General features: G+C 38.8%; 1 protein-coding gene across 1 annotated transcript in view; it reads right to left on the bottom strand.

Moving 5' to 3' along the window:
* Positions 1 to 6470, bottom strand: part of TMEM196 (transmembrane protein 196) — a 289255-nt gene extending 282785 nt beyond the window's left edge. Inside the window, exon 1 of the mRNA XM_073809642.1 lies at positions 6350 to 6470. The gene's annotated coding sequence lies outside the window, so the exon portion shown is untranslated. The remainder of the gene's footprint in view (positions 1 to 6349) is intronic.
* Between the last annotated feature and the right edge of the window lie 10046 nt (positions 6471 to 16516).

Below are 16516 nucleotides of genomic sequence, written 5' to 3'. Positions count from 1 at the left end.
GCTGAGGGAAGTATTTATTACAAATTTAACTCCCTTCTAGCTGCTGTGAGTCCAGGATTGGCCTCTCTCCACCAGCCACTGCCCAGGAGCACTAGCTCCTTGAGAACAGGTCAGCAGCCAGCCTGAGCCCCCAGCGCATCCACCTTGCCCCCCCGCAGAGTATTTTTTGAAATGGTTCAATTGCAGAGGTGAGTATCTGGAGGGCTGGAGGGGTGAAGGAAGAGGTGGTGGAGATGGGAATAAGGTGAAGAAGATTCACCCTCTGTCACTTGTCTGCCTGGCTGTCACCTCATATCTCAGCAGAAAAACCAATGATGGCCATTCGGTCTTATAAAGCGGGTTTTGGTTTCTACAAAAAAAATGTCTTTTAATTGTTTTCTAGAATTAAATATTCATTGTTGAGTTGTTCCTGACACAAATCCAAGGTAATCATGATGTGAATTTAGAGGCAAATAATGGCAGTGATGTCACAGAATTATTAAACATGTTCCTTTATCTTCAGTTTGTTCTTCCTGAGCACCAAGCTTTTTTTGGGGGGGGGGGGGAGTTGCCTGATCCAACAAAGCCATAGGTCTGAGGTAGTCAGTGGGATGGATGGTCCATGGGTTTCTCTTTCTGGATTTCAGGTGCATTCATTAAATAATGGCATCCTGGTACCAAAAGCATGAACGGAATTTATCTTCGAAAATGACTAATTTGACCCTAAAAGAACACATTCCAACATGGATTAAATAGTCATTGTCAAGATTATCCTAAAGATGTTTGCATTAACGTGATCTTAGGGGCAGGAATGAGTTTTCATGCAGGGGCAGAGGATGGGCTTCCTAGAATTAATTAATGTTAAGGAGCTATTAAGAGATTAAAATAAAATTGGGTTCTGATTATATCCCAAGAATCATTCTTCTTCATGGTACTTAGATACAATACATATTTAATTAATTAATTTAATGAATATTTATTGACTCATTTAGTACCAGGTGTTGTTCTAAGCTATTGGGATAAATAAATTAGGGAAACCAAATTAAGATCCCTGGCCTTAAGACAGCAAATTCTAATGGGAGGAGAAACATAATAAACATAACAAAATTATAAATTATATAATATTTTATATGGTGGTATTTTACATGGTGATAAGTACTGTGAAAATAGTGTAGGGACTTGAGGTTATGGGGAGGGGGAAGGGTGAGCTGTGACGGGGCGAGAGAGAGTCATGGACATATACACACTAACAAACGTAGTAAGGTAGATAGCTAGTGGGAAGCAGCCGCATGGCACAGGGATATTGGCTCGGTGCTCTGTGACAGCCTGGAGGGGTGGGATAGGGAGGGTGGGAGGGAGGGAGACGCAAGAGGGAAGAGATATGGGAACATATGTATATGTATAACTGATTCACTTTGTTATAAAGCAGAAACTAACACACCATTGTAAAGTAATTATACCCCAATAAAGATGTTAAAAAAAAAAAAAAAAAAAAAAAAAGAAAATAGTGTAGGGTAAGGGGGACTGGAAATGTTGTGATGTGAGGGTGGGAATCATTTTTAAATAGGGTCTTCAGGGTGGGCCTCATTTAAAAGAAGGAATCTGAGCAAAGTCTATAAACTAATCATGGAGATAGCCTCCGAGATATCTGAGGGGAGAGTGGTGCTGGTAGAGGAAATGGCCAGGCAAAAGACCCTAAGAAAACATGAATAACAAATCTGAGGAACTGTAAGGAGCCAGTGTCATTGAGAAAACTGAGCAAGGGGAAGAGAAAGAAGTAATGAAGTCAAATGGGTTATTTGGCAAGAGCAACTGAAAGGATGAATTGACATTAAATCAGGTGGGGAAGGGTACACATAGAAACAAGAAGATAACTAGTTTTGTACATATTGATTTGTGATGTGTATTACACACCGAAGTGGAAATGTTAAGTGGGCATTTGGATATCAAGCCTAGATTTAGCCAGAGATAAAAATTTGGGAATCAGTAGTGATTAGATGGGATGAGATCACCAAGACTGTGCATATAGCTGGAGAAGAGGTAGAAGAACTGAACCTGGGGGCAATTCAGGATAAAGTTGTTGGGGAAAGCATAAGGACACAGCAAACGAGACTGTTAAAGAGTAGGGAAGGAGGAGAAGAGTAAGGGAGGAGGAAAACTATATGGTGTCCTAGAAGGCAAGTGAAGAATGATTACCAAGTGAAGAGGGGGATTGCCTGTGTTAAGTGTGACTGAAAGACAGTAAAATGTGGCTGAGAATCGAATGTTGGATTTAGTGACATGGAAATTTGACCAAAAATACTGGTACTCTGGTGGAGTGCAGAAAGTTTGATTCAGTTAAAGTTTAGAAGAGAAAGAATTTCAGAGTATATAAACAAGACTACAACTCACAGGGGAAGTGAAATGAAGATATTTTTAAAAATGGAAAAATATAATAGCATGTTTGGATACTGATGTGAGTGATCCAGTAGATAGTGAAATAGTGGTAATATAGGAGAGAAAGGGAAATTTCTGGAAATATATCATTGAAGAGATAGAGGGGATGTGTCCCAGTGCACAAGTAGAGAGTGCACTTTTAGATATTCAAGACATCATCTACACTAAGAAGTAGGAAGAGAAGTTATGGGACTGCAGATACCCTTTTACTTAGGTTTTGCTCTTTTAGACATAGTGCTCTTTATTTCCATTGTTATGGGTTATGTATTATTTTTCCATGCTATTCATGATTACCTTTCCATTGTTGATGCTTATTTAAAAATACCCTATCAATATGTATGAAAACATATACCAACTATTTCCTCCACCAAAATTCTCTATTCCCCTGGGATATCCCACCCATAAAAGATGAAAACTCTAGAATACTCTTCTCCTTTTCCAGCCCTCCCTCCCCTGCCACCCCCTGTTTTTTCCTTTGACCCCTAGGGGAAACTTTTGGAATCCTTTTACTTCTCTTTTCTTATCATGAGTCTAACCCAACTTTTGAATTTTACTGAAGAAAACTGAGACTTTCAATTCCAAACTGTTATTAGAATCTCCCCACACAATTTGTCCCGTCTATTTCAAGAACCTTTATTAAGGTGTCTTGTAAACTAGCAGGCTTTCAATCACTGCCTCTATCATTGTCCATTCAGATGTAAACAGGCATTGTATGGCTCCTGGCTTACCACTCTTCCTATACTCTTCATCTTTCTCCGTCTTGACTATACTCATTTATCTGCTCTTTGGGTAGATAGCTTCTTTTTCCTGAGATTAGGTAAACAGTGATATATTTTCTAAAAACATATATATCTGCAAATATTATCATTCCTTCGCCTTGGCACACAAATAGGAAATAGGACTGGCTGGGCATAGGATTGGTAGGGCATAGGATTGGCTGGACATAGGATTTATAGATTGCATTCCTTTTTCTCCCAGTAGTGTATAGATCAGATGGCAATGCTAGCTATTTATTAGAAACACCTGGGGAGCTAAACGATCCCAATTCCTTGTTCCACCCCCAGATATTCTGATTTAATTCATCTGTGATGGAGCCTGGTATCAGCATTTTCTGAAGCTCCCCAGCTGATTCTGAACTGCAGCCAGGGTTGCAATCTTGTGGATGCTATTCTACTGCGATTGTTTTCTGCTGTTGACAGTATTGTACTGTGGTCTCTAGCGTGGGAGATGAGAAGCCCAATCCCATTCTGACATGCCTGTCTTTGTAATTTACCTGTTCTTTCTATTTGGAAATCTTAATATGTTCTCTTCATGCCCCAGATTCAGGGATTTTTACCTTGCTTTCTTATAAATTCTGACTAGAACCTGGAAAGTCCTTTAAATTGGGCTTCCTTTAACTCAGGGAAGTTTTTCTGTTATTTAATTAACGTTTTAACATAATCTCCCCTTTTTTTCTTCTTCTGGAATTCCCATTTGTTGACAGTTTCCTAAATGTCACTTAACTCTTCCCTTACAATTTTTATCCTAGTGAATTTTACTCAGTGATATTTCCTGCACTTTTTCTTCTAAGCTACTAATTCAGTAGTCACTTGTAAATATCTTCTCTCTCTATTGACACGCTGAACCTCTAAACTTGAAGATGATGTTATTGAAGCTCCACTAAGTTGCTTTGGATTGTACTTAAATTTTCTTAAATGCTTTTATCATTTCTACATTGAAATGTCCAGCAGGTGTGCCGTATCAGGAACCTGATTGGAGGCGTTGATCTGTTCTCTTCTCTATTTGATGGGCCCCTGGAGGTGAGTTGTAATTTTCTGGGTTCTGCTCATTGCAGCTAAAATCCAGCTGCTGTGGAACACTAAATGACAGTAGTCCCACAGGAAGTAGACTCTGTACATGTGGGCTGGCCATGTTGCAGGTGCCAGGTTGTCCTCCCTTGCAGCAGGAAGTCTTTCTGTTCCCTGGTGTCCACAGGCCTCTCATCTTCAGGGATAGAAAATACAACCTACAACTCCAACTACTTCTCCACTTGTGAAAACCCAAAGAAACGAAGCACACTCAGGGGGACTCATCTTGGTCTCTTTATCCTCACTCTCACACATACACCCTCATCAAAACAGGATCACGTTAAGCTAAGTAAAGGACTCACAGCCTTCAGATATTCACCATGGGTTCTCTAACTCTGACTTCTGCCTTTTCACCCAACTTGGAGCTGCATCTGTCATGGCTCTGAGAGCCCAAGGCTCCCGCTTTTAGTCTCTACCTGTCCGCTGGTTGCGGCGGCAGCTTGGATGGGTTGGAGTTAGAAGTAGAGGAACCAAGATGCACGAAGTCAGTATATTACCAAGAACCTTGCTCTTCGGGTTCTAAACTTTTAAGAAATTGGCATTTGTTTGGCCTCGTCCCAGGATACTCTGCACCATGGTTCTCAGTTAAGGAGCTGTTGACTGACATAGGACCTGTTTACCGATTTCCTGTAATGCCACAGTAAGTAGGACACTTTCTAAGCAATAATTTGCCATAGTTTTCAGGATATAAATTCATTTATATACATCATCAGATATAATTAGTCTGTGGTTTGGCCTGTGCCTTGATATGGTTTTCACAGCTCCCCATGTGGTTCTGATATATAGTCAGGTTTGAGAACCACTGATATAAATGGTGGCTAGACCTTTTAAAACTACTGTTTATAGTAGTGTTTACCAAAGTGAGGTTTGAGAACTGTGGAAATCAGAACACCTAAGGGTGGGCTATTTAAATCAAGTCCCTTAGACTCACATAAATCTAATGAATTCTTGGGTAGACAGCTTAAAATTGGCATTTTTACCAACTATTAAGATGAATCTTATGCATACCAAAAGTTTTGAGAGCCACAATAAAAGATGTGGTTGAATTCCCTGTGAGGATAGAGACCAAGAACATAGGAGGTACTTGTTAGTTACAAGTGAAAAGCTCCTACTCTTTTAAATTTTCCTCAAGGCCAGGTGGTCTAAGATCACCTTAACTGACGTGGCATAGAGAGGTGAGATATTGCCACTAAATAGTTAATCTGGAAGCTCTCTTGTTCTTTAGTTACTAATTTGTATTTGGGGAAGGAAGGGAGAGAATGGAAGACTCAAGAGAAGAGAAGAAGGCAGTGTGCTCCAGAGTGCTTTTAGACATGGTCTTGCCTGCCGACTGCTCACACATGCGTTAGACAGCGTAAGCTATGTTACATACAAGTAGCAAATTAACCTCAAGATCTCAGGAGCTTCACAAAATCAGTTGGCATTTCTGGCTCATGGTATATATCCAACATGGGTAGGAGGATGGTTATTCTCTACATATTAGTCAGGAACCCAGAAATAACAGAAGCTCTGCTGTGTTTCCATACAACCATATCAACACAAGTTTTCAGCATTTCCTAGAGAAGGGGAAATAGTGTGGACAATTTACATCTGATCTACCTGCCTCTACCCTGAAGCTATGTATGCTACTTCCTCTCAAAGTCCGCTGGCCAAAATTAACCATATGGACCCAACCTAATTGTGTGGGAAGTTGGATGTCTTCTCATGAGTACAGGAAGGAAAGAATTGGATATGATGAGCTCTAGCGATCTCTGCCACACAACTATTTACTGTGCACATACTATGTGCTAACTACTGGGCCAGAAAATAGGAATTAGCGTTCAGATAAAACAGTTACCTTCCTGCTTTCATGGAGCTCATGAGACAATGAGGAGGAAATACAGATATTCCACTTATATAATAACAAAAGACAGAGTTGTAACTCACATGAAATACAAATTTTACCCAGCATCCAACTTTTCAAATTATTAGAAAGAAATATCAACAAAATATGCTACAGCGATATCTGGCAGACCTAAACCCATCAGATGCAGTCTCTTGTTTTCTGCACTATGATGAGTTTTGGTTTTGGAGTGAAGGGTACTTACTTTGCATGGCTTGAATTAGCAAAGGGAAGCTTCTTAGGGTTTGTGGTCTCACCGCTTATACATATCATCTCACAGTCCAGTTCTAGCCATGTGATTAATTTTTATTCATCAGCACAGCTGCTGTTAATAAATCCATAAATTACAGATACATTTACAACAAACATGCCAGACAGATCCGGTGCATTTTGTTAAAAGCATTCCTAGCTCAGTATTCAGGAGCTAGTAAATTTCATCAGTTAATATTTGCAAGAAGGTGTGGTGGGGTTAAAAGAAAAAACTATCTCAGGCGTTTCCAAGGCAGAAAGAATATGTCACAGACCCACTGTTAACATTTTCCTTTTCGGCACATGATCAAACAAGCACATAAAGTAAACCTACCACAGTGGTGAGCACCCCAGGGGAATGTGCATGCTGCTATAAAGGGGGAAATGACACGTCAGGGGAGTCAGAGGTTGACATGAAAAAGTGGTATTTGAACTGAGAATTGAAGGCAGAGTAAGGGTTAACTACGTGACAGAAGGAGAGAGAGAATTCTCCAGGCAGAGGTAATAGCATGTGGGTTGGGAAGGAGCAGGCTTGCTTGAGAAACTGAAATACACTGGTGAGGCTGGACTAGAGGAACAAGATAGAAAACAGGGGGAAAATTATTCCAGAGAGATCTGAAGGGGTCAAACCATGGGCAGGGCAAGATAGATAAGTTATTTTTATTTCAAAAGCTGAGAGAAGTGTCGCAATAGTTTTAATGGGGGTGCACAGAGAAAGACAGGAGCATTAGAGGTGAGGAGAGTGCGGAAATACGGGGGTGGGTTAGATAACTACTGGAGACATCTTAGCAGAGAGGTGATGATATGAATTAGGAATGTGTCCTGGAAATAATGGAAAGTGGTTTGATTCAAGAGGTGGTTAGGAGGAAAAGTAACCTGAATTGGTAAACGATTGGATATGGTGATCTCATTCAACATTAATGGGGGATGTAAGATGTATTTGTTTTATTTAATTAGGTGGTTCCTTTAGTAATCAATCACAAAGAAAGTCATAGCTAAGGGAATCAGAAAGAGTAGGAAGGTTTTCCCATGTACTTGTCAAAGCTTTGCCATACCCTCAGTTCTAGTTCCTCAGCTGCCATCTAATAGCTGTGTGATTTGGGGCAAGTTGCTTAATATATGCCTCCATTTTTTCACCTTTAGAATTAATAATAGCTGCCCTACTCACATTAAATGAAATGGTGTATGAAGGTATTTTTTAAACTGTAAAGCAGGTTTATATTTATATATATAGTAATTATATATACCATATAATTATAATATTATATTATTACTGTTAAATATAATTATGAAATCTCGTTTTTCTGAGCCAAAGCCCTGAAGAAGCTGAGGGAATGAATAGTGATGAGGCTCCAGTAGTAAACAGAGAAGGGTAAATTCACGGTGGGAAATCTACATAAGGACAAGCAAGGTAAAGTCAAGACTGACGGTTTGTTTTAGAAGGTTTTACTGTAAGTGTATGTGCAGAAAAACTCAACTTTCAAGCAAATAACAATAATCATATAATTCTCTTGCCAAGAATAAAATCTTAGAGGAGGGGACTTCCAAGTTTTTCCTTCTTTCCCAATTGTAGTTTTTTTTTTTGTCTTTTTTTTTTTAAGGTGTAAATTCTGGGACAGCATTCAATTTCCCATAAATTGTGCAGAGCAAGTGTGTGATGACCTTTTTCTCTCTCAGATTTTGATCTAGTGGATATTCCCATGGAGTCTGCAGGAATACAGACATCTACAGCTGAGCCTGAGAGTCATGGAAGACGTTAGAGAAAGATGCGTGTGTCGTGAATGTGTGATATAGGTCTTCTAGAAAGGGTGGGGGAAGGGAACTTATGCATGTTCACTCTCATTTCTAAGATGCAAGATTTTTCATTTTTTAATAGTTCTGAAATTGGGATGCAATTTATGACTATTTAATGCAGTATTTATTACACACATACACCCCTCTGTCAATAAAATCTGTTGTTAAATTCTTGCTACATCTGGCACTGAAAACATATTTTTGCAAGGAAATACAATATGTTAACTTAGAGTGGTCACAATTTTTAAACAATCTTGCCAGTAAAAAACAAAACAACAGGGGCTTCCCTGGTGGCGCAGTGGTTGAGAGTCCGCCTGCCGATGCAGGGGACACGGGTTCGTGCCCCAGTCCGGGAAGATCCCACATGCTGCGGAGCGGCTGGGCCCGTGAGCCATGGCCGCTGAGCCTGCGCGTCCGGAGCCTGTGCTCCGCAACGGGAGAGGCCACAACGGTGAGAGGCCCACGTACCGCAAAAAAAAAAGCAAAAAAACCCCCCAAACAACAAATAACTCTTCTGTAGAAATTGTATCGTTTTAGCAGGGATTATTCAATCTTCATTCATTCATTCATTCAAACAACTTTAGTAAATGCCTACTATGTGCTGACCCTATCTCAGAAAAACAAGTCCCTAGATTCTGAGAGGAGAAGGTGAGAAAACCATCGTATGCAGAAAGGCCACTACTCCCAGGTAGCCCTGGATTGCCTCTGTCATGTTCCTCTGCCCAGGAATTTGCCCAGGAGGTACCTCTTTCCATTCCCTTTTATTTTCTCCTCTAGGCCTTTAATTCTTCAGACTTGGCTCATTTTAACACCAGCTACTGAAGATCCTGAAATCTCTTGGAGGAAACTCTTGACCCACTCTTGCCCAAGGTGAGGTGGAGGTCGGTGATTCTGACCCTCCACTCAGGAATCGTGCCCATTAGAGGGTGTCCTTCTGTAGGAATAACAATCTGCATTCCAGAGGATCCCAAACCAACTACGTAGTCATCAGTTGACCCCAATAAGGTGAGGATTAAGTATTCAAGAATGAAATCCATAAAAATTGCCTCAGATATAAGGAATAAAGTTTGGTTTCTTCATCATGGCATTCAGAACTCTAAGAACATAGGGTGAAACAATATTCTCAACTCTTCCTTCCATTTGCCTACTATCCAGTCTAGTCAAACTGGTTTAATGGTGATGAATTGGGAGATTGGGATTGACATATACACATTAATATGTATAAAATGGATAACTAATAAGGACCTGCTGTATAAAAAAAAACAAACTGGTTTAATGTCTGTTTATTTGCTTATTACTGCCTAAGGCCTTTAATCATCATATTCTTCGTAATTTTTAAAAATGAAGAATAAAGTAAATACAGTTCAGTGTACAAACTACTCAGTTTTTATGTAATATATGTAAATGCATGTACTTACCACGCATACCAAGGTACAGAATATTTTCAACACCCCATAAGGCTACCTCATCTGCCTTTCCAGTTATCACCATCCTCAAAGAGAATTATTTTCTGAAGTGTATTACCATAGGTTAGTTTCCTGTATTACAGTTTGACTTAATTATCTAACAGGAGTGAGAAAATGAAAGGGAAGCATATATTAGTTCTTTCTGACTGGTTCCCTCTTTCACTAGCCACTCCACCACATACCAAGAACCATGAGTTGAGCCTGGGTTACCACTTAGCTATTGCAATGTCCCAAATTAATAAATATTGAATCCATAGTTTCACTGTTATCTTCATGTCTTCCATTATTTTCCCAGTAGTGTCTGCAAAATAGGCTGGCCAACATGTGACCCAGGAAAGAAAAGAAGTATCACACTGACTTAGAAAGTATCTTATAAAATGATCTATTTTGTTTCACATAAAGATATGAAGATATAAAAGAATTTTCTACTTTAATAATATATACTGTGCGCTTTTAAACAATGATACAAACAAGTCTCTAGAATGCTGTTCTGATTTGTGTAACTCCAGTAGAGAAGTTTCAGAATGGCGTCTTCCATTGAGCCAGTGATCAAGAGACTGAGAATCTAATTGTTCAGTGAGCTAAAAATCTACCTAACCATGCTATCACTGAGCTCATGTTTCTTTTATTATATTTAAGGATATGACATGACAATTCATTAAAACCAGATGTATTGTATCTATGACATCCTCTGACTGCCCCATATAGTAATCCACAAAAAAAAAAAAAGAAAGAAATGAGATGAGTTTGAAAAAAACAATGTTCTCACCAATTTCCTACCAAACTTACCTCGTGTCTTTTGACAATACCATTTAGTGACAGCTACGTGTAGGGAACCACACTAAACAAGAAATAGAAAATAATTCCATTCTAAAGTCAATTACAATCTTCGGTAGGGAAGATAAAAATATGAAAATGACTAGAGTCATGTCAAGATGAAGACATATTTCTCTTTGAAGAGAGACTGCAAGTGGAGAGAGTGAAAGTTTAGGACAATTGTGCTGGTGGCCCTCAACAAGAGAAATAGGATGTAAGGCCATTAGCTGGGAGCGTGAGAGGCCAAAGAGAGTCTTTTTGGCAAAGGTACCAGGGAGCTTTAGGTATCCTCAAAACCAAATATCTAGAACTGAAAAGTGTCCAAACCCTTCTATATCTACCATCAAATCTATTATCACTGAAGCTCAGAGAAAATAAGAGGTAATAGCCAATAAACGCTGTCAGAGCCCTGTGTAGAAATACAAGGAGTCTGATCTCTAGGGTCAACAGACATAGCAGGAAATAATATTCCAAATGTTACAAGACCTCTTTTCCCTTTGACCAGGAAAGAATGTTAGAAATAACACAAGTCCTCTTTTCCCTATGGTTGATAGGAAGAAACTTAGAAGTCATCCAATCTCAGTTAATATCAAATCAATCCTTATTAATAGAAAAATCCAACTCAGCATTTCATTTTCATTGGTCTGAAAAATGATGCCCAGCACAATCTGGCTAAAATTTGAGTTCAGCTTCTTTGCTTGTCTCTAGGTTGAACAAATGTTAGTCTTGTGATGTTAAGCAAAATTATAATTAAACACTGAAGAGGTTAATCTACACCTACCCCTGATGTCTTAAATGCACATTTTAAATATATTTTGTAAGTGTTTGTCAAAGAAATCTGCATATACATCCACATATCTCATTTCATCTACTGCATGATAGAATAGTTTGTATTTGCTCAGATGGTTCTTAATTCATAATGGAAGGGGGAAAAAGATTTGCCAGTTTTTTCAACCTATCTTTTTATATATTTGGTGGATATATAACATTTCTAAATGATTCAAACAAAGAAATGGTATTTTTTGCTCATTTTCCTAACTTAGCTGATCATTTTATTTTTAATGTTTGAGCCAGTCATCTTACTTAATCTTCGTCAGTGGAATGGAACTCCCTTGCCTTAACTATTTATTTTACAAGGCACTCCATTTGAATTTTGAGCCACTCATTGTTAGAATTTTACTGTTATGAAGCCCGAAGGAAGAAACAAATCACTGGTCCTAATCTGACAGCTGAACCTGAACAGAATTAAGTTAAAATGCCCCTTGCATATACAAATTATATTCAAATATATAAATGTTTAGGAAACCTAAATGAGAAGCTTGCTTTTTGTTGTTGTTGTTAGTTTGTTTTGGTTTGATAACAAAAATGTCCAGGGAATACAGTGTTTTCTTTGTAGAGACAGAAATGCCAATCCTCTTCTAGTTTTCCACTGAGTGCTAATGAAAATTTTTTGACTCATATTTCCCATTTGAACATCTATTTCCTCCCAACTCTAGTCTTTACAAATAAATACAAGACAGGATGATTACATTTTAAAAAGTCAATTTAGTTCATCGCTTTTCTAGCAATAAAAGTAGTTCACATATTAGAAAACCGGAAATATCTGATCAGCTAGGAAGAAAAGATGTGTGACTCTATAGGATTTTTGAGCATTTTGTAAAAATTAAGGAAAAAGGCACTTTTCTTTAAATATCTAACTTAAATTTCATGTCCTCTGTGAATCTTTCCCCTCCCTCAGTTTTCTTCAACCTTCAGTTATCATCTATTTACCTTTAATGCTTTACTTGTGTCATGGTCATAGCCCACATTTGTATTTTGGTTCAGGGTGTACAAATCTGTCTCCCAGCTAGATGGTAGGCTACTGGAGGAGAAGAAAATTAACCATTTATTGTATCTCTTGGGCCTGGAAAACTGTGGGAGATCCATAGATATTAATTGACTTGAATTAGAAGTTGAATTAACACCACTTCCCAAAGACAAGCTGAATAGATTCTATTGATTTGTTCCAAGGTCACAGATGTTGATGGTTTAGAATGAAGCTGATTCAGCTTTCCTTATCTCATTTAGACAGGCTGATTTGGTACACACAATTCATGCATTTCATGAAAATGTGTTCCTAAGAATATCTATCAAGCTTTCATACTCACAATATGTATAACATTTGTATTTTACAACTTATAATATGGAACACACTACGTCTTGTGGATGGCCACACATTATCTCTATGAGTCATTTTTGGCAGAATCCTAGACACAATTATTCATACAACTTTCAGATTCATACAATCTTTACATTCATACAATTTTTAGTCATACTTTTTGATTGCCTGAATATTTTCTCAGGATTTTTCCTAGTTAGGCAAAGAGACAACTATAAGCTAACTGAAATAAAGCAAGCTGATTCTATTGTACTAGAATGGTTTTATAATAAATCAAAACTGTCATTCTAGGTTGAAAATGAGCAGACTAATAAAAAAATACCCAAAGAGCAAAAGTAGGTATTCCTGGGTTAGATTATACACCAAGCTCACAAAATCTAAAACCTAGAACAAATTCAGAAGATGGCGGTGTGGGAAGATGTGGAGTTAGCGTCTCCCCACAACTAGGGTGCCTGCCGGCCTCTGATGGGGGGCTCTGATGCCCAAGGAGAAGGGAGGAACCCCAAAGTGAACTGGTAGGACATAGGGGGACTGAGGGGGGAGGAGAAGTGGAGGCCAGACAGGATCGATACCCCTGAGGCTGGGGAGATCAGGAGTGGCAGGCAGGAGGAGCCGTCCAGGAGTAGCGGGGGAGGAGCAGAGGGTGATTGCCCCGCCCACTCAGGCAGGGGAGCCTGCTGAGCTCCCAGACCAGTCCCCTGCCCTCCAGAGGCCCCTCCAGGCCACAAAGGTCCTTGGGGGCATAGGAGGGAGGCCAGGGAGATCAGGAGAGGCAGAGGGGAGGGGCCCTCCCAGACCAGAGCAGCAGGAGAGGAGAGGAGGGCATTTGCCCCACCCACTGGGGCCCAGGAAGTTTGCTGGGCTCCCAGGTGAGGTCCCCTGCCCTCTGAGAGCAAGGGTAGAAGGCACACCTGGGCCCCGTCTGTTCCTTGAGCCTAAGCCCCACCCCCCACATCCCCCACGGCCTTTTCCAGCCCTGTGGGTCCTGAGCATTGGCCCCACCTACTGCCCAAACGTCACCCTCCACAGCCAAGACCTTTCCCCCCCTTTTACTGTTTTTCTTTTCCCTCCTCCTCTTTTTTACTATTGTGGTACTGATGTACCTTCTGGTTGTTGACTCATCTATATTTTTATTTTTATATTCTTCTAAGATATCTGTTAGTTTCCTAGTCTAATTTTATTTTTCACTTTTTTTTTCTTTTCTTGCTACCACAGGTGGCTTGTGGGATCTTTGTTCATGAACCCAGGGTCGGGCTGAAGCTCCTGATGTGGTAATTCTGAGTCCGAACCACTGGACTAACAGAGAACCTCAGAATAACCCAGGGAATATTCATCAGAGTGAGGTCTCATGGAGGTCCTCATCTCAGCACCAAGACCCAGCTCTACTCAATAGCCTGCGAACTCCAGTGTTGGAAGCCTCAGGCCAAACAACCAGTAAGACAGGAACACAATCCCATGCCTTAAAAAAAAAAAAAAAAAAGAAGGCAAAAAAATATCTCACAGATGAAGAAGCAAGGTAAAAACCTATAAGACCAAACAAATGAACAGGAAATAGGCAATCTACCTGAAAAAGAATTCAGAGTAATGATAGTAAAGATGATGCAGAATCTCGGAAATAGAATGGAGGCATGGATTGAGAAAGTACAAGAAATGTTTAACAAAGATCTAGAAGAACTAAAGAACAAACAAATAGAGATGAACAACACAATAAGTGAAATGAAAAATACACTAGAAGGAATCAATAACAGAATATCTGAGATAGAAGAATGAATAAGTGAGCTGGAAGACAGAATGGTGGAAATAACTGCTGAGGAGCAGAATAAAGAAAAAATAATGAAAAGAATTGAAGACAATCTCAGAGACCTCTGGGACAACATTAAATGCACCAACATTCGAATTATAGGGATCCTGGAAGAAGAGAAAAAAGAAAGGGTCTGAGAAAATATTTGAAGAGATTGTAGTGGAAAACTTCCCTAACATGGGAAAGGAAATAGTCACCCCAGTCCAGGAAGCACAGAGAGTCTCATACAGGATAAACCCTAGGAAAAACACACCAAGACACATAATAATGAAACTAACAAAAATTAAATTTAAAAAATTATTAAAAGCAGCAAGGGAAAAACAAAAAGTAACAAACAAAGGAATCTCCATAATGTTATCAGCTGATTTATCAGTGGAAACTCTGCAGGCCAGAAGGGAGTGGCAGGATATAATTAAAGTGATGAAAGAGAAAAACCTACAACCAAGATTACTCTACCCAGCAAGGATCTCATTCAGAATCAATAGAGAAGTCAAAAGCTTTTCAGACAAGCAAAAGCTAAGAGAGTTCAGCACCACCAAACCAGCTTTACAACAAATGCTAAAGAAACTTCTCTAAGTGGGAAACACAAGAGAAGAAAAAGACCCACAAAAACAAAACTAAAATAATTAAGAAAATGGTAATAGCAACATACATATCAATAAGAACCTTGAATGTAAATGGATTAAATGTCCCAACCAAAAGACACAGACTGGCTGAATGGATACAAAAACAAGACCCATACATATGCTGTCTACAAGAGACCCACATCAAACCTAGGGACACATACAGACTGAAAGTGAGGGATGAAAAACGATATTCCATGAAAATGGAAATCAAAACAAAGCTGGAGTAGCAATACTCATATCAGATAAAGTAGATTTTAAAATAAAGACTGTTACAAGAAATAAGGAGGGATACTATATAATGATCAAAGTATCAATCCAAGAAGAAGATATAACAATTATAAATGTTTATGCACCCAGCATAGGAACACCTCAATACATAAGGCAACTGCTAACAACCATGAAAGGAGAAATCAAAAGTAACACAATAATAGTAGAGGACTTTAACACCCCACTTACACCAATGGACAGATCATCCAAACAGAAAATAAATAAAGAAACACAAGCTTTAAATGACACAAGAGACCAGATAGATTTAATCGATATTTATAGAACACTCCACCCAAAAGTGGCAGAATACACTTTCTTCTCAAGTGCACTTGGAACATTCTCCAGGATAGATCACATCCTGGGTCACAAATCAAGCATCAGAAAATTTAAGAAAACTGAAATCATATCAAGCATCTTTTCTTATGACAACACTATGAGACTGCAAATCAATTACAGGAAAAAAACTGTACAAAACACAAATACACGGAGGCTAAACAGTGTGATACTAAATAACCAAGGATCACTGAAGAAATCAAAGAAGAAATAAAAAAATACATAGAAACAAAAGACAACAAAAACACGATGACCCAAAACCTATGGGATGCAGCAAAAGCAGTTCTAAGAGGGAAATTTATAGGAATACAATCCTACCTCAAGAAACAAGAAACATCTCAAACAATCTAACCCTACACTTAAAACAACTAGAGAAAGAAGAACAAAGAAAACCCAAAGCCGGTAGAAGGAAAGAAAGCATAAAGATAAGAGCAGAAATAAATGAAATAGAAATGAAGAAAAAATAGCAAAGATCAATAAAACTAAAAGCTGGTTCTTTGAGAAGATAAACAAAATTGATAAACCCTTAGCCAGACTCATCAAGAAACACAGGGAGAGGACGCAAATCAATAAAATTAGAAATGAAAATGAGAAATCACAACCGACACTGCAGAAATACAAAGGATAATAAGAGACTACTACGAACAGCTATATGTCAATAAAATGGACAACCATGAAGAAATGGACAAATTCTTAGAAAGGTACAATTTTCCAAGACTGAACCATGAAGAATTAGAAAATATAAACTGACTTATCACAAGTAATGAAATTGAAACCATAATTAAAAATCTTCCAACAAACAAAAGTCCAGGACCAGACGGCTTCACGGGTGAATTCTATCAAATATTTGGATAAGAGCTAA

This window comes from Tursiops truncatus, chromosome 9 (genome assembly GCF_011762595.2).
Source record: "Tursiops truncatus isolate mTurTru1 chromosome 9, mTurTru1.mat.Y, whole genome shotgun sequence".
Classification (NCBI taxonomy): domain Eukaryota; kingdom Metazoa; phylum Chordata; class Mammalia; order Artiodactyla; family Delphinidae; genus Tursiops; species Tursiops truncatus.
Note: the sequence above shows the minus strand (reverse complement) of the source record. Positions and strands in the feature narration are given on the sequence as shown.